General features: G+C 35.4%; 1 protein-coding gene and 1 long non-coding RNA gene across 4 annotated transcripts in view; one reads left to right on the forward strand and one right to left on the reverse strand.

Annotated features, from left to right (window-relative positions):
* The window catches only part of Cdh10 (cadherin 10), a 210,715-nt gene extending 196,528 nt beyond the window's left edge, over positions 1-14,187 (reverse strand). For all 3 annotated transcript variants that reach the window (XM_029569823.1, XM_008846026.3, XM_008846027.3), the window contains exon 1: positions 13,800-14,187. The gene's annotated coding sequence lies outside the window, so the exon portion shown is untranslated. The remainder of the gene's footprint in view (positions 1-13,799) is intronic.
* Positions 14,188-14,204: 17 nt separating this feature from the next.
* LOC103744281 overlaps positions 14,205-15,501 on the forward strand; it is a 71,934-nt gene continuing 70,637 nt past the window's right edge. The window contains exon 1 of the long non-coding RNA XR_607697.2: positions 14,205-14,262. This is a non-coding gene — a long non-coding RNA (uncharacterized LOC103744281). The remainder of the gene's footprint in view (positions 14,263-15,501) is intronic.

The raw sequence follows: 15,501 nt of genomic DNA on the forward strand, positions 1-15,501 counted from the left end.
CGAATTTCTCTTTCTGTATTTATGATTATCAAATTTTTACTCCAACATAATCAAATGTTAACACCTGAATTTTGAGCACTTCTAAATTCTTAAATACAGTATCTTGTTTCTATTTTGTCTTGGGGGTTCAGGTAAATACAAATTCACTTGAAATAATACCTGGTATGAACCATTAGCTAGGAAAAGACAAGCAGTCTTTTGCAAGTAAAAGCAAATCAATAGAAACATCTTCTAGAATAGACGCAGTTTTGTTGACAGATAGATTGTAGTTTAATGGGAACAAAGTAATCAGTGTTTTCAGTCTGTCAGGTGGGTTGAGCATGAGAAATGATAGGCTCTGACCACTTGTTTTACATTCAGGGCACTCTGGAATGCTCACAGCAGAATGAGAAAATAGCTTTCAGATAGAAATGAAAAATGCATGGCTTTAACACATAACCGTGAGAGTATGTTCGCAAGATGTATTTAGAATTTTGTATGTCTGTCTCTGGTTCCCATGGAGTGCTCTTCTGTTAATAAAACTGAACAATTCCAGCCTTGCAAAGAAGCCACAGAGTGGTTGTCTGTAACTGAGACTGAGTTATTCAATGCCCATCTTAGAATTGAAGTTTTACTCAACTTTTGATGACACTGAAAATAGTAATCAGGATATAAGGTAAATGTGTATAGATTCATAAAATTATAGGGAAGATTTGATGTTCATTTACTGCAATGGGATATGAACAAAGAAAATTGATTTTTATAAATGTCTTCATTTTTATGCTCAAATAATAAGGTAAATCATGAGAGGTAAGACTATAAAAACAATCAATGACTTCTATATTTAACTTTCTGGTCATCACTGTTTTTCAGTTCTTAGGGTGAAACTGTATTACTCTAAACCACTTCCTTGTAGAAATCACAAGATAAGAAAGAGCCCCATTCTCTTGAAAATTATAATAAACGAAATTTAATATTTAGTAAACATGTATATTTCAGTAATAAAAATTGTTTTAGCATTTGCTGAAAAATGAACTACACTAATATCTCTCTCAGACCTGACAATGAGCCAGTTAAAACCACATTTACTCACAATAATTTAATGGCCTTTGGTCTTTGCTCTGAAGATTTACAAAATTCAGAAACAGTCACAATGCAGCCCTGATTTTTGTGTTGCATACCAGCAAGTGCTGGAGATCTTGAAAAAGTTAAATGTTTAAGAGAACTTTTGAGTTTAATCATTGCTGCAGAGTAAGACTATCTTTCAATTTCAAAATTTTGTTGCAACAAAAAATAAAACATTAGTTATAACTCATAAAATACATTAAATTAGGTTGTCTTCATATATAACCCATATTTAATGTCTTTTTATAGTCCTTAATGATAATTCAAATCTGTTTCAGAACTTTTTTCAAGGAATGTTAACTTGAAAAACATTTTTAAAACACAGATGAGTCTTACTTATAATGATATGGCCACTAGGTGGCTCCAAACACCAAAATGTGTCATTCTGGGCATGTGAGTAGAAATTTGCCATAAATATTAGCAGCAATTTACCTCAAAAATAGGCCAATACTTCAGAAATATGAATTCATCTCAACCCTCTGATAATTTGATGTCTAATCTATGTTGTTTTAAAACTGCATACATTCAAACAATACATCAAATGGTGAAAAGCTTTGCAAAGTGTGAAGGATTTTGCAAGGAATTTTTTTCATTAGTCTGCATAATTAGTAATGTAATTATATTTGTTTATTTAGAGTTTTAATACTTATTTAGAGTTTAACTAATATTTCCCAATATTATTCTCACTTCTTCCCCATTGGATGAAAGGAAAATGTATGCAAGCTAATGAACTTTGCCTCTCTTATGATTAAAGAATTTGACAACTAATGAGCAAACATGTTTAATTCTTTAGTCCTTGAGAGGCCTATTAATGAAGTATACTTAGATAATGAAGCACACTAGCACAATGAATGTATGTAGTATTTTGAATTACCCTTCTTAATTACTCAGCTATAACGCTGAATCAGGCAAATGTTACAGTGAAGTTGTAGGTGAAATGTTACTGAATAGGCGAAGGATGAAGGATGATAAAACAGATGGAAACTGATTAAATAGGTAATACAGGATTAGATAGTAAATGAAAATATAAAGCCATGGCAAAAACGGAGAATCATCGGTACTGTATTCTCTAAGTTATTTCTTCAGCTTGTGGGGTGGTGTCTGCTAAGATTTCTTTACATTCACAAATTGGTAAAGGATACTATGACCTTTAATTCTAGAAGGAGTAGTTGTTGGTTTGCTTTCTGGCTTTGTTTCTTTGTTTTGAAATAGGGTCTCACACTATCTTCTAGGCTCCTTTGCAACTTACTATGCCAAGCAGGCTAGCATTGAACCTCTGATAATCCATCTGCCTCAGCCATTGGAGGGTTATAGGTGTGAGGCCACCTGTTCAATTATGTGTTTCTATGATAAATGGATGAATTTTTCCTAAGATTTAATTAAGATCGAAAGACAAAAGTGATATGATTCTGGTTTTGAAAATGAAATGTCAAAAGCAAAGTTATAATTCATTTTAATTTACCACATGAGTTTATGGAAAGGAAGCACAAAGCTAGCAAGAGGAGTATTACACTGATCTTCAGACCTCCTTGAACATGAAAAGTGGAAAGAATGAATTATTTGATTAAAAGCTGTTAATTTTTCATGTTTTGCTACTGGTTCTATGTCTTCATTAGACAGTTCAAAAACCTAGTCTGGAAAATCAGCAGCCAACTGACCTTTCAACTTGTAATACAGTCTGCAGAATTATTCTTGAGACTTATAGGTATTAAAACCTGTAATGCACTGCTTCTGTTCATCACTCTTTCTAATTCTCATTACTCTGACCTCAAGAAGGAGAATCTGTGAAAGGAACCATTACTGCAGTACAGAAATGGCTCGTGTTTCACATGACTGAGTTTATGTGGCTTGTGGAATGCACAGCCATGCCAGGCCTTCTTTCTAATGCTTTCTCCTGCCTCCATTCCTGTTTCAGTTCCTTCTTAACTTTTTCAAAATTCATATCCATTAATTCCCTGGTTCATGCAATGGACATGTGACAATGCAATTTAAGTTTTCTGGTTTCATTCAACTCTTTATGTGCTGACATTTTTGCAATCATTGGAGAATGAAGGTATTTATATCTTAGATATGAAGACCTTTCCAGTTACAATAATAAACTATATGAGGCCTTTCTAATTATAATAGACAAATTTACATACTTGGAAATATTGTCATTCAAACTCCTATTTCCCAGGAAAAAATACAATGAAGAATGTTGTTAGTTGTAGAATTAATACCAATATTAAACTTAAATCACAAAGACTATCTCCTTAATTCAATTCAGGTACAAAATTATTATTGCATGATGCAAGTTAAAATATTAAAAAATTTCAAGTATTAGCCCAAGATGTTGTGCTACATTGAAAATAACATATGCTCAATGTTATCAATGAATTTATATTGAGTAACTGTACTAGCAGCAATACTAGGTGGGTTTTGTTTTCTGGGTTTTTGTTTTGTTTTGTTTTGTTTTGTTTTGTTTTTGGTATTTTTGAGACAGAGTTTCCCTGTAGCCCCAGCTGGCCTGAAATTCACTATGTAGACCAGACTGGCCTTGAACTCATAGAGATCCACCTGTCTCTGCCTCCTGAGCACTGAGACTAAAAGCATGTGCTACCACATCTGACTTGCAACAATACTATTTAACAACAGCAAGTTAGTCCAAGGATGTGGACTGTGTGGTTGGTAGTATTTGCTACAATTTTAGACTTACTAGTAATTGCTTCTATTAATCATGAAAACTGCCATATTATGAAAGTACACTTATTAACCCCATTTAACAGGTGAAAAATTCCTAGTGATATTAAATATTAAATATATGATAAGTAGAACAGTTAGAATTTTAATTCAGACAGTCTGGTGCCATGGTCCATGCTTTATCCATTAATGGTCAGTATGAGAGTACTTAGGTTAAGGGAATTACATTTTCTAATGATGAGAATCTCATTGTTACTAATCTGCAATTTTTACACTGTGTAGTCTCTTTATTAAAAATGATGTCTACAACCTTTCTATGAGAGACCTTTTCACAGTGACTAACTGCAGATTTTTATCATTTGGGGGTCTGAGAACTCCTTAACAATTTTTAGCAATGGAACTTTGGACTATGCTTTGTCTTCAAATACATCCGTTTGCTGTTCACTTCTCTCGGATGGGCCCTTAGTTTCAGCATGGTACCCTTATTTTATTCTGTAGTGTGTTCTGTCTGCAACGTGAAAACTGCCTACCACACATCGGAAGTGCCGCAGCACAGATCACCAACAGAGAGGCTGGTCCTGCTGAAGCACAAATTCAAAGGCATCTGAGTCAATACAAAATTGTCATCTTGAACAAAACAGCTAAAACATTCTGACATTTTGTGGTAAGCTGTGATGTAGCTTTTAATACAATAGTAAACTTTAATGGAGATGAAGTCATAGCCTAATATGATGCATTTCAAAAGTAATAGTACTTATATGTCCTACACCTATCAAAAGTGGACTACGATATAGTATGTACTATAATAATTAATCCTGTCCCCTACCATAGCATGTTTTAGTTTAATTGTTCATTTTGCTCATTCCTTCCAGGCTTTTATATAACTACTCAAATCGATCTGACATTAGTAGGAAGTTAAAGACTACTTAGTGAATGAATGAATGAATGAATAAATGAATGAATGAAATGTTAAGTGATTCTTTCATATGTGTGATTGACAATCAACATGAAAAACTTATTGGATATGGTTGTTCCATGTAGCACATTTCTGTTTTGAAGGGAACCTCATTAAGAAGCAAGACGATCTTCTGGAATTTCTTACATTTCTGTATCTATGCTGAGATTTTTGTCTTACAGGGATGGGACTCTTGGTGGGCCCAGTGGATGGACCCACAATGAAGTTCATTTGGAGACACAAATAAGACTCTATAGGTCATATTATGTATATAAGAAAGTTCATTAAATTAAGTGGGGGCAGTGGGAGTAGAGGTATGGAGAGGAAAGGAGGTCTAAATACCATCAAACTATATTGTATGAAAATCACAAATATTCCATTTTAAAAAAGAAGCAAGATGCTCTAAAGAAAGGTGAAATACCTTAATCTCAGGAAGCAAACAACTGAAAGGCTTCAGAAAGTTCTTGAAACAGACCATATGCACTAGACATCTCCATCCTCAAGTACACAACCATTAGGATTGTTGAGAGACACTGCCAAGCACAGCTGCCTAGAAGACAGACAAATAAGCTGAGCTGCTCATAAGAGGCTCAGATCAACTGAACAACCTAGAAGAGGCAGAAATTAGCCAGTCTACCTGGAAGAGGCAGAGACCACCCAGCCATCTCTAACTCATTACTGCTTGTGTAAGTAACTCCTCACCCACACTCTTGTAAGTAACCACAGCAAAACTCAGTGGTTCACCAACATAGGTTCTGGTGGTATCCTTACCTTTGCTGTCTCATAGTTTCCTTCTCTTGGGTGAACAGACATTTTTGCAAGTCTCCTCAGGAATAGTGTCACATAATAATGGTACACACTTGTAATCTCATGTTTGCAGAAGGCTGAGGTAGGAGGATCCTAAGACTCAGTTCAGCCCAGGATATGTAGACAGACCTTGACTTGGAAGAAGAGGAAAAGGTAGAGGAAGAAGGGGAGAAAGAGAAGAAGGGGGAGGAGGAGAAAGAGAAGGAGGGAGAGGAGGAGAAAGAGGAAATGGAGGAGAATGAAGAGGAGGAGGAGGAGGAAAAGCAAGAGAAGGAAAGGGGAAGGAGAGGGGGAGGAAGAAGAAGGGAAGGAGGTTATGGAGTGTGAGGAGGAGGTGGGGGAGAGGAGGAGTCAATGGTCACTTTACAAGGACACCTGAGTTAGATAGAGGAACAAAGGACTGTTCATTAATGTCTTGTTATCTAATTTTACTGCTGTCTCATGAACACTGCACATTTAGAAGAAAGTTACTGGTACTTCAGTCATAAAGCACTTATTAATATTTCACATTCTTTTTAAGGCAGAAAAGAATGTACTGAAGTCGTCATTCAATCTCTAGCTATGACACAAAAGGAAGTGGCTCACAGTCCTGCCACCAAAATGAATGAAATGTTAAAGGACATATGAAAAACTGAACATGTTATTTTGACACCTAGGACACACTTGATTTGTAATAGAAATGCAAACGAATAAGTCTATAGCACATACAACAATACAAGAGAGCCTAAAAATCAAAAGGTAGTTAAACCAGTGTTTGGCACATCTCCATTACCATACTACTGAGCCTCCCAGTACAATTAGAAAGACAAAATGTCTATAAAATATTTTAGAGGGACAGGGGTTTATATGTAGTGGAGAAGGGTTGCCTCATTCATATGATTTTCCTCTTTAACATACCTAGAAAAAGGGTAGAGTGAGCATCTATCTTTGAAGTGAGGTGAAATCATGTTTGCATTCTAATTCAATATTCTGGTGCCATTTCTATAACTTGATATGTCTAGTGGGTCAGATTTCAGATTTCAACTCCATGATAGAGGATAACTCCAAGATAAAAATTAAATACAAATTTATCTTTATAATATATGCATATTATATAACAGACATCTAAGTACTTAGTAATATCTATCATCTATCTATATTTATCATCTACCTATCTGTCTATGAACATCTGCATGTGATATCAACACTATCTTTATGTGTGTTTGTTGTGTCTGTTCTCAAGAATTTGTATATCTTTTCAAGTTGGCAAAGTTAAGGATAATATAGTATCATTAGCTACTTATTGTTAAAAAATCAGGGCAACATAGAACATAATGACTTGAAGAGAAAAGTTTCTTGATGGGGAGAATAAGTGGAATGCTCATATTTCTGTCTGAATATATACCAACAGATTTATGTGAACAAAGGTAAAGGTCGCTTCTTTACAACAGGGTTTGCACAGAAACTCAAAAATCCTTATTCAGCTGTTAAAAGAAAAAGAAAAACTAGCAGGGAAAGGTGTGTGTGTCTGTAATCCAAGTGTTAAGGAAGAAAAAGGCAGAGGCAGAGGAATCTCCACTAGTTCAAAGCCGAGATGATACATACAGTGAATTCCAGGAAACCAGAGCTATGAATGGAGGCCTGTTCCAATTCCACCCTATCGCCCCTCCCCCAAAGAAAAAGAAGAGAACGGGTGCTTGAGTTTAAGATTCAAAAATCAACTTTTTCTTTAAAATAACTGAAGTCATGGTTGAGCCAATGTCCTTCTCACAGAGCTATGGAGATCTGAGCATTTGGCAAAGACAGACAACCTGAGTTTAATCTCCCAGGACCCAAGTAATGAAAGGGAGAAAATGCTCCCTCAAGTTGTCTAATGTGCACACCATGGCACACACACACACACACAAAACACACACACAGTAAATGAATGTAAAATATAATTTAACAAAAGATAGAAATTCTTTGGGTAGAGATAAGAAAATTAGAAGTACAAGGTCATCCTCAGCTACACAGTGGGATCCAGGTCTACAAATTTCTATCAATGGTTAAAGACTTGTTTAAATTTAGGAAACTAAATACAGACAAAGCACATCTACATATTGGTGGTTTTCCCTGTAAAAACTACTCAAATCTTGATGTGGTTCAAAACTACAGGACAGGAATAATCTTCAAATTACACTCTATATAGAAATGGAGAAAAATAAAGACTGAGAAAAGTTATACTTAACTAAATTAATGATTAATCAGTGTGTACTTTGTATTTTTACCTGGTGAAAGATGGCTACATACATTTAACTTTACCCCTGTGATTTCTTTATATCATCAAGAAAGCAAATACAAGCCACATTGTTAGATTTAAAAGTTTTTAACTTATGTTCTTAATGTTATTAAGAATCAGTTTAAATAAAATAAGTTCATGGTAGTAAAATTTCAATGTTTTATTTGTTAAAGAACTTATTTTAAGTAGTATAATCGATGAATAAACTGATATGGAAGTGATTTAGACAGAAACACAAAACACATATAATTTGGCAGAGTTTTATTATTTTCAAATCTCCCAAAATGCGAGACTATTAATTTAAAGTTTATTTTTAAATTTCAATTAATCTTGATATATTGTAGTACTTCATTTAAACTTGAAAGCTGATTCAAGAATCCTCGAATCATATATTGCTTTAAAAATATTCAAGAACCAATGAGAGAAATGTTTATTTTTCTTTGGTTTTATTGGGAATGGAAGAATAGGGAAAAAAAATAATTGCATTTTAAAAGTTTATGTTAGGGGCTGGAGAGATGGCTCAGTGGTTAAGAACACTGACTGCTCTTGCAGAAGACCCGGGTTCAAGTCTTAGCACCCACATAGCTGCTACAAACCATCCTTAACTCCAGTTCCAGGGGAATCTGAAGCCCTTTTATGACCTCTGAGGCATTTCACAACATGGGTGTACTCACATACATGCAGGCAATACACTCATACACATAAAATAAAAACAATAAATATTTTTTAAAAAAAGCTTATGTTCAAGCTGGGTGTGGTGGCTTATAACTGTAACCCCAGCATTTGGGAGGTGAAGACAGGAGGATCAGGAGTTGAAGGACAGCCTGAGCTACTTGAGACTATCTCAAGAACATAAACCTTAATTAATTAATTAACTAATTGATTAGTTTTAATGTAGTAGTACTTTAAGGAAAAGTCTGTTAGTGTTATGCCCAAAAATGTACTCAGAATTTTAAACTATTAAACTATGCAAATATGCTGATTACCTTTGTACTGTTTAAATAGCTATATCAAATTTCAACTTCGATTCCTGTATTTATACATACTGGGCTAACACTGTAAAGAATTACCACAATAGTTCAAGTTAAAATATTTACTTCATTCAGCTTGTTCATTATTTTAGTTTGTCAGACATTCTGCTTAACCTGATTACTGTTCCAATTTCTTTCCCAAGTTTTCAACTGGAGCCCTGAAGAGCAATGATAGTTCTGTATTTGAACAGGGAGGCTAGAAATCCTCTGTCTACCTATCCATTTCTTTCTCACAAACTGGTATATTTGTTTCTTGCAGCAGAGAAGAATCAACATGTTTAATGGAACACTGCGCTCTGGAAGATGCAATTTACGTTTGATTTATTTTTAAAATCAGAGCTCTGTCAAACTACTTCAGTATTCTCTCTTGTACTAAATCAACACAGCTTCACAATCAATAACTGATGCACTGAATCTAATAATTCATGTCTATGCAGTCTAGATTCTGATTATTTGCAGAAGTCATTCCATTAATGAATACTGAATTCACAGCAAACTGCATTGGTACCAGTTTCAACTCCTCAGAAGTCTCGGTGTTGCCAGGATTGCTTTCATTTTAAAGGACGTGCTCTAATCAACAGAACTGTCATGTACTTTATGCTGTGGTGCAAAGGATGAGACAGGGAATCCAATAAGTGATAAAGCTGATGTTAGAAAACTGGCCACAGAGCTCACAAGAGTTGCAGAAATACTATTTCACGTATTTAAAAGCAAAGGGACAATTTTTCAAAGAATTTTGTAATTATCATCATTTGATGAAGAACAAGGAAGGCTAAGGAGGGAAGCAGAGAGGGTGGAGCAAAGGAGGGAGAGAGAGAGAGAAAGGATAGGGGAAGAATGCTGCGCTAAATTTATGAGGATCAGCAGGGCTCTGAAGGCTTAGACACGCCATTTAATGCTGGATTTCCTGTTGAGAGACAATGTTGTATTATATCTTTTGGCCTACTGCTGAATCCTGTCCTGAAGCTTGAAATGTCATTTAACTTTAATTTATACAGCCTCAGCATATAGAGGCTGTATAATCAAGACTGCTTTCTAAAAAATAAATAAATAAAAAGACTGAAAATTGAAATCACATGATTTAGTAAAGTGCTTTATAATCTTACTGACAAACTCTTTAAGAATATGAATCTCTTGCTGCAAGGGATTGTTATTAGAAGACATTTCACCCTCCCACAAGCAGGCATTATTTCTAAGGAAAGCTACATCCTAAATGATGTGGGATGTGATTTCATTTTACCCACTCATGTTCAACTCACAGTTTCTCTTTTTAAAAGTCTTCTTCCATTATGATTAAAACTTAACAAATTTTTTTCTTAGTCAGAGAGAGGATAGTACATCTCACACACACTGCAACAAAGAAATAGAACAGAAATATAAAGGAATGGGTGAAAATAAAGCACTTTCACTCCTAACAGTAATAAATAAATCAAAATGTGTTTTCTTCTGAGAAGTTGCATTGATAATAAACAGATAAAGAAAAGTTGTATCCCCATCCAAAAAAAATGTTTAAACCTGCAAGATTATTTAACAGATTGATGCTCATATTTCACTGCAATGCATTCCCAGAAATTTACCACTTTAATGTGATGTGTCTGGTTTTCGTAGGTTTAGTGGCATTGAGTGGTGACAGGGAGGGTTGGGCAGCACACCATGGCCTTCTGCTTTACATATCTTCTAGGGAAGAAAGCCAACAAAATCCTGGTGGCGGGAGCTCAAGTGCTCACAGTAAAATGTTAGATGAGGTGAGTCTGCCATTGAGTCAGAAAGGAAGACTGGATGACCCTGAGCTGACATTGTCATTTTAGAAACAGGCACTGCTTCTGTTTTAGAAGACTGCTCTGTGCATATGACCCAAATGCTTTAAAGATCAAAAGAATATTTTAAAAAGAGACTTTTTTTCAGAATTTTTTTTCTTTTTATTTCAGGTATAGAAAGTTTGTATTTTAATTCTTTTCAACTATGCATTTATAATTGTATTTATTTGTCTTTCTTTTCTCAAATTTCCATAACAGTTACTAGAGATTATAGTTAAAGCAGTGCTTGCTCAAGGTTATCATTACTGAGTATAAATGATAAGAAAGAGGTGATCTTTCTTGCTACTTGGTTTTAAACTTTAGTTTACTTCAGACATGACTATTAAATATGATGTGGTTGGCAAACTGGCTTTCTTCTGAAACTGTAATTCAGAAAAATATTTTGAATTAATCAAAAACAGAGTTTTCAAAACATAGCCTTGAATTCAGAAATCAACTATCTGAATTAAGTTACTTATAATTGGCACAAATACTATTTACATTTCTCTTAGGTGTTTCATAGGCATTGACTGTGACCGTAGTATTACACTGTGATTTACAGAGTGCACATAAGAATGCATGGCGTCTAATGCTTTGAAAGGCCACAGAATAGACTGGGGCACGGAAGTTTACATCTTTGATCTGTGTTAATTTCTTACTGTTCATCAGGAAGAATCACGACCCTTATCAAAACTATGGTTCACTCTGTTGCTGAATCAGCATCCTCGGGCCAATGCTGTGCCTGTGCTGCCGCTTAGTGGACATATTTGGTATTAAAATGACATTTTCTGGGAGTGCTTGGAGCTCCATCAGTTGCTGCAAAGTAGGTTAAGAGACACAGGAAACAGCAATGTGACAAGAAATTTGCCAGATCTATGAACTACTCCTTCAGTATTTGTTGATATGGGAAATCAAGTAAAAATCAAGACCTTCACCTTGTGGGTGATTCAGGATTCACATATTTAGCAATTAACCTTTCTAGTTTCAAATATTACAATCCTAACAAGAAAAAAAAAAGAAAGAAAGAAAGAAAGAAAGAAAGAAAGAAAGAAAGAAAGAAAGAAAGAAAGAAAAATCTTTCTCATATTACATAGTATATGAGCTTCTTTAATAAGGTGCCAGGACCTTAACTCTATATCTAGTATATCTATCCAGAGAGAAAATCTTTTTTTTTTTCTACAAAGAATGTTGTAGGTTAAAAATCTAACAGTGAAGCAGTAAATTCAAAGTCTGCATAGACACTTATTAACGAAGAACTAGTTTTTATAAAGATCAGGGAGCATCACCTAGAGCATTAATCAGACACCAGGTATATTAACCAATAAACTCATGTATGTATATGCAGGTGCGTTGTCCCATGGTTTGGTTTTGGTTTCCCATTTCCCTGCCACCCCCACCACCCCAACACCTCCAATATCAAAGGATGTTGTATGTAATTCTATTCTTTGGAGTCAGGGAAAGCCTATGCATTCACCAGGGAAGACAATTTGTTAACAGCTAAATATTTGAAATAAAAAAAGTATCTGATATGAAGCCAGCGGACAGTGGATCAGACTTTAACAACACAGCCAAAAGAAGGAAAAAAAAAAGGTGAAATCAAGAAGCATTTCTCTATCTTTTTACTCTGAAGATGGTTTGGCACTGATGTCCCCATCAGCCACATACACAGGATGTTTACATTTGTTCACTCTTCAATCATTGGGACTGCACAAATAAACCAGTACATCCTCTTGTACTGCACACTGAATATATATGTGTCACATTTACTACCCTGGGGTACCGATTATCTATGCAACTTATCATCTACCCATTTCTCTAAGACACTGCTTCTTCCTTTTCCCTCCTCATTTTAACTAAAAATGAACATGCAGCTCTGTCAATGACATAATGTTTTCATGAAAGTTCCACTAATTAAAAATCTTCACCATACCAGACCTAAAAAATGAGCACACTCTTGCCAAGTGTTATTCACCACAGAGAAGCTCTTGTAGCTACATTTTAAGAAAGACAGAGAGGGGGATGGTGTGAAGGGAGAAAGTCTCCGAACATATGCATTGAAGTATAACAGTTGTGAGCATCACAGGGGTAGATTATTTTTAAAATAGATCTTTCCAGAGAAAAAATGAGAAGAAAAAAAAATAATTCATCTCCAAAGAGCTGAGAAGTAATGGATGTGCAGTTTGGGATAATAAAAGCTTTTACTGGAATGAAAGACCACAATTATAGGAAATACATCTGCTTTTTGAAAGCAAAAGATGATAGGTCAGTTTTAAAATGATGCTTGTCTCTGACTGTACCTGTAGACTCCCTGTTTTTAATGATAAAGAGATAGTTGGTTTTTTATTGTGGTGCTATGAAAACATTTGCAGACTACTGCCTCTGCCCATACTTACAGTGCCTTCAATAGTTACTTGTTGGGGACATTCATTTAGACTTGCAATATGCTGCATTAATTTAACACCACATAAAATATGGATTTTATTGCAGCAAAGACAATAAATGGTGCAGCAGCTGACTACATACATTCCATATCCCCTTTTCTGTCCCCCTCCTATTTCTGACTCATAAAATGTGAGCATAGGAATTACACTTATCCTATTTCTGATGAATGTCAATCTACTGTATTTATGTAGACGCTTAGTGACCACTGACAGCTTCAAGGCATCTATCTTCTGTCTGTCATTTCTATTTATACTGAAGGTACAATGAACAGTGACTGTGAAGAAGTGCAGAGTGAATCCATTCATATGGAATGCAAAGTAATGTTCGATGATGCTAGAGTTCACAGCAATAGCGTGATCTGCTAAACTGATTTTAAGACAGAGGTAAACAGGTAAGAGCATGACAAATTACACCCCATAAAATTTTTTTGCAATTGTTCAGAATGAATGAATTGGAAAACTCCAACAGCATGATCCACTGTTGAACATAATGTATTATTTATCCAGCTTCGCATTACCTACAGAGATATTCAAAGCAGTTGTTCCTGGAAACTCATATAAAGAGTTGCATGTTCCTTTATTTCTTAAAAGGAAATAATTTTTAAATAATTGCTCATATAACTAAAAAATAAAATAAAACAAAGAGAGAGAGAAAGAGAAAATAAATCTCCCCCAAGGAGGAGAAAAGACCTTAAAAGAGTTAAAAGAAAAGAGGTGAATTCTTCCTACCTTTTATATCAGCTGCTGGGTAACGGAAGTTGGTTCCGGCCAAAATAACCCTGAAGAAATTGTCACCCTTTCCCCTTTTTGTTTGTTTTCTGCTGTTATTTTCTATCACTGGTTCTACTTCAGTCTAACTCAAGCTTTCTCTCAGCGTCACTTTTAACTCTGGACAGCAGGGAACCGAAGAAAACGGGGGCGAACTCTCTCTGATTGGCTTTCATTCAGTGCTTCTGATTAAGGGAGGGGGGCGAGGAAAGGGGAAAAAAGCCCTTCCTCACTGGAGAGAAAGGTTCTGCTGATGGAGCTGCAGCACTCGCCATGGGAAGGTTAGAGACTGGAAGTGCCGGCTCCTGCCAGCACACAGCGATTTGCAAGTGAATGCGAGGGAGGGCGCATCCGAGAGGAGGGCTGCGCATGAAAGGCGTCCCCTCCCCCGCAGGGCAGAAGGACTCTCTGTTTCCAGCCTAAGGTAATCATCCCCATCTAATCCGCCTGTGTTCCTAATAAGATCCTGAGAAACTGGGATCTGCGATTGCTTGTTGCAATTAATAAATTTAAAAAAGGATACTTCCTTTATTTTTTCTGACATAGACAGCCCTTTTCAATCCTTACACTAGAGTACCAAAATCCAAGTATTAACGGAGTGCCTTCCAGTGCGTTAACACCAGAAAATTTTTTCTTTTGTTTTTATTTTCAGGTTTGAACATCTATTTTTTGTTGGTGGTGAACTTTCTTTTCTAGATTCTTCAAATACCTTTTTGTGCGATTTATTGCTATAAGGAAGAACACACCTTGCTCCTCAATTTGGAATGTCTCTGGGCAGTTCTGTGTGCTTAATCGGTCCAGCTTTGCATGTAAATGTGTCATTAACAATTTAAATATGTAATTAGTTACATTCAAATATTTAGATTTTGGAGTTAACACAATTTCATTTTTTCCCTTTTAAACTTTTTTTTTTTTCTCATAAATGTGTTTATGCCCAAAACAGTGTGCTGACTGATACAGATGCATTTGAATGGTTCTATCTACTTATCAACATTTTAATTGTCCATCTTCCTATTTATCCATCTCTACATTACATCTCGATCAATGGAAATCTAACCAAAGGATGTCAGTATAGGTCCACAAAATAGTTAACACCTTTATGTTTTTCTGACTATATGGAGATTTATTTTGAAAATGTCACCTATAAATAAAGTTACATATATGTAAACTATAAAAATAGAGAAATTATGAAGACCATCCTGTACAACTATGATTTAAAAACAAAATAATGCTTAGAATCTTAAATATAACTTCAGTGACTGAGCTAGCTAGTAGCAGGATTAAATCTATAGGACTCGTATTCCCAATCCCAGGCTAGAGCTATTTCTAGTATGCTAGAGACCTCTGGAAAACATTTGATCTCTCAACAATCAGTAGACCCCTTTCATACTCAACATAATGGAAAAAGGACATACATAGGGAGGGGTGAGAGACACTCAAATTTCAAAAAACATTTAGTGTATTGCAAGGTTGTAACACCAATGTTACCTTCTAACTTCATATTTGAAAATACCTTAGGCTGCTAGGAGGGAGAGAAACAGTGTCTTATAGAGAAGGGACTCTTGTTGGACCCAGTGGATAGACCCACTATGAAGGACATTTGGGGACCCAAATTAGACTTGATAAGCTGTATTATATACCTGAGGGAGTACGTTAAATTGGT

Source organism: Nannospalax galili, unplaced genomic scaffold (genome assembly GCF_000622305.1).
Source record: "Nannospalax galili isolate Female #2095 unplaced genomic scaffold, S.galili_v1.0 scaffold600, whole genome shotgun sequence".
NCBI lineage: Eukaryota > Metazoa > Chordata > Mammalia > Rodentia > Spalacidae > Nannospalax > Nannospalax galili.